Source organism: Octodon degus, unplaced genomic scaffold (assembly GCF_000260255.1).
Source record: "Octodon degus isolate 3935 unplaced genomic scaffold, OctDeg1.0 scaffold00009, whole genome shotgun sequence".
In the NCBI taxonomy this organism is placed as follows: Eukaryota; Metazoa; Chordata; class Mammalia; order Rodentia; family Octodontidae; genus Octodon; species Octodon degus.
The window spans coordinates 536,301-540,159 of NW_004524585.1; the positions used below are offsets into that span (position 1 = coordinate 536,301).

The 3,859-nt window shown below is 35.1% G+C and overlaps 1 pseudogene; it reads left to right on the forward strand.

Annotated features, from left to right (window-relative positions):
• The first annotated feature begins 913 nt into the window (after nt 1-913).
• On the forward strand, nt 914-1,249 carry LOC101579355 (annotated as a pseudogene).
• Nucleotides 1,250-3,859: the final 2,610 nt, after the last annotated feature.

Sequence of the window (3,859 nt, forward strand, 5' to 3'; positions counted from 1 at the left end):
AGGGAGAGAGAGAGAGAGAGAGAGAGAGAGAGAGAGAGAGAGAGAGAGAGAGAGAGAGAATGTGTTAATGTAGCTGGATCTTAATATTTTTAAAATGCAATAATTCTTGCAATTCTTACTAAATTTTACTGTCCTCCTTTTGCAGACTGAGAACCTCAGTTGGATTAGTGGCTCAAAAGTCTGAATTGAGTGGGAAGACCCATGGAATAGAATAGTCTAATACCTAAGTTTGAACTTCATATAGGTATAAAAATGTTCAGATAGGATTATCAGCAGCCTGAATTGATAAAGAACTCTATAAAACAGAGAACTGGAGATGGGGATAGTGGCAGTCAGGTAAATTTGTAAAATATAGAAAATCTCATAATATAATTAACATGTAAAGGATAAAAATTGAATTATTTGCCATCAGAAAATAGCTAAGATCACAGAAATAGTGCAAACCAGAACAAATCTTACTATTGGATTTGTACTGGAAGTGATAGAATGAATGTACTATCTTCAAAATAGTTATCTAGCTATGGAAAGTATTATGTATTCAGCTGTTTGGTGTACTACTAAATGTGTGGAAGTAAATGACAACCACTTTGTGAACTTCTTATACTTGTAGAGGGCCAAGGTGTCTTGCATTTGTCTCATGATGTCTCGATAAATTTATATTACATTATTTATGTTTTTCCATTCATTTTTGTTTTACAGTTCAATATATTTATTCACTTAACAATTATTGGAATTTCTGATTGACTAGATTTGTGGTTATATTATTGAATGAGGGTTCTCATGGAAAAAAATTAAAAAAATAAAAGTAAAATCAAGTTGTCATAATACTCGATAAATTTTATAATATTAAAACTTGGCAAACCATTGTGCCAGAGCAGTGGCTGAGGTAGAGGAGTGATAGAGTAGTGTGGCCATGTTTCTCCAGTATTACTTGAACAAGCAGAGACTGGATGCACATGCTGGAGAAATGTGACCCAGTGGGACAGCAGATATGCTCAGCCCATCCTGCTTAGTTCCCCCCAGGTACAAATACTCACGACACGGAATCCTTCAGTGAATCAAGAAGTGCTTCAAGGTGCTCATGACCCAGAAGCCACGCCAGTCCTCTGAGGAAGGTTCCTCCTGTCTCCTGTCTCTTCTGCCTCCTGCTGCCCTTCAAGACTCCATAACCAGCCATCAGTCCATGAGCCCAGAAGCCTTCTTACGGGGTCTTTGGAATCCAGTCTCTTCATTGCTGGGCCTGGGCTAGGACTGGATCTGTTTTTCCTTTCCTGATGTTTATGTTTTTGACTCTCTTTCAGTTATTTCCCCTTAATAAACCATACTTGGGAACGTAAACAGATGTTAAGTTCTTTGATTCTTCTTAGTAAATTATCTAATTTGAGAGTTTCTGAAGAGTTTGGTTACAGAGTTGATTTCAGGAAATGAGACAGATTGAGAGAGAAAGCCCTAGTCATAATTAGAAACATGACATCTAGGTGTATCTACTGAAAAAAAAACCAGGAAACAGGAAAAAATGAATAACATTGAACAGATTGACCTCCAGATATTGGTTTTCTGTAAATAAATTCTCCTCTATGAAGTAGGCCTCCTTAGAAAACTTAATGATTCCAATGTGAGGGTAGAAAAAGTACATAATCTTGAAATACCATTTTTTCCTAGGAAGGAAAGAAGCCCTCCAACAGTATAAGGATCTAATAGAAAGAAAAAAATCTATTTTAAAAGGCTTCTAATATTCAAACTAGAATGAATTAAAGATGATTATATCCCATTAAATTAAAGCAGAAGCCTACAAGTTTCTACTGATTTGAATAAATACATGAATACAATGAGTGTATGACAAGAAATATAGTCCTTTTAACAGGCCTTTCCATAAAAGTATTCTTAATTTAAAGAGAGTAGGAAGTAACTTTGAAAAAGAGAAGTCAAGCATACACCACCTTGATTAATTGATGATCATAAAATTCACAGAAATAGCATACAATGAAATCAGGTACCACCTTATGGGTTGAAATGAAAAACCAAAAATAACTCATGTTATTCTCAACTAAGGTGAAGAATTTTAGTCTAATAATAAGAAAAATTAACCATATCCAAGTTTGAGAGACATTTGTCAGGGTAATTAAAATAAAAAGTAAAGGGTCCACTGAAAATAAGAGACAATTCCTACCACTCTTTTCCCCGACTGTAAATTTGCTTCATAAAACTTGTAAGCTCTCTTTCTATCATTTTGAAACATATGTAAATATTTTAAAATTGAATAATTCTTTTACCAGCATTTAAACCAAGAAATAGTTTTCTCAAGTACCTGGGAGCCATACTTTAGAAATGTCATCATCAGTGAAGAGAGGTTCTCTTCTCTTGATGTCTGGGAGATGGTGCACCCTAACCCCAGTGGGTGGGCATCTCAGGACCAACAGTGAGAACTTCCTCTGTCAGAAGCTAAGGGCCAGCCAAATAGCTCAGCGGATTAAAGCGCTTGCTTAGGCAGATGCAGTGGCTGGGTTTCCATCCCCGACATGCTACCCCCTCAGGCTCTCCAAGGTGGCAATTAAGACTGGGTGGGTATAGAGACTGTCGTGGTGACTTGCACCTGTAATCCCAGCTCTTTGGGAGGCTGAACACAGGTGGATCACTATGAGCCTGATCTAAGTAGTGAGACCCTGTAGACCATTACTAAAAATACAATAAATAAATAAATAAATAAATAAATAAATACATAAGAAGCTAATTCTCTCCTGAGAAAGCTAATTAGCAAACACGGATGACTGCTTCAAAGAGCAAGCAACTTTGGGATGGTCTGTATGTGACAGAGCTGCTTTAATAAAGTCCTTTGAAAGACTAGCTATTACTTATAGGAAAAAGAGTTGAATCACACATGCTTGCTATATAAGAACTTGACTTGTTTTCTGTCCTTGCTATCACACAGTGAATTACTCGTGATTCAAATAACATTTTGGTGGAACATTTATTCAGTAAGTGTTCTTTCTATTCTGGTTTTATGAAGATTTCTGGATTGCAATGTGATTTTGTTTTTAATTATATTAAACACAAATACTCCCAAACAAACTGCAAAGCAGGTGAGCTATAATCATCACAGTGTCAAGACCATTAAGAAAAGGGAGAAGAAATTGTCTGGATTGTATAAAACTAAAATGGTAACAATTAATGCAAATAGTACCTCCTAAATATAAAACTACTGAATTGTCAAAAGTTCACTGGAGGCCAGATACTGTTGGATAGTAGCTCACTGGTGTTAACTTGCTTATTTCATGATCATGTTGAAGAAAGAACGTGTTGGAGGAAATACCAAAACAGTTTGATTCATCTAGCATTATTTTAAAAATGGTCTAGGAAATAAATTCTTCGAATTGTACTTTTGCAAGTTTGAAAATGTTTCAAAGCTGAGGGATGGGAGAGATATAAAAATACAGAGATATTCTTATTAAGAAAGTTAAAATCTGCTCAAATTTTTCTTAGATGATAGTTTAAGAAAAAGATTGTTTTTTAAAGGATCCTGCCTGCATTCCTTTCTTCTCTTTTGAAATTACTGCTTTATTATGCAGGATTCCCACTCAGTCTTGTATAATATATGCTGATGTTCTGTGCTTTAAATTACAGAAGTAATACTCTATACATACATAATCTTGTAACTTTTTAAGCTAAAGTTATTTTGAGATTTACATGTTTTCTCCCAGCTTCCTAAATTTTATTTTAGCAACAGTACTGTATGAGCCACAGTTTGTCCATTTTCCTGCTGAGAAACAAGTGGCTTTGATCTTTTGTACTAGTGACATTATTGTACTATTCTATAAAGATTAAAACTGTCTTCTCATTGAGGATAGCTTATTTTTCTCAT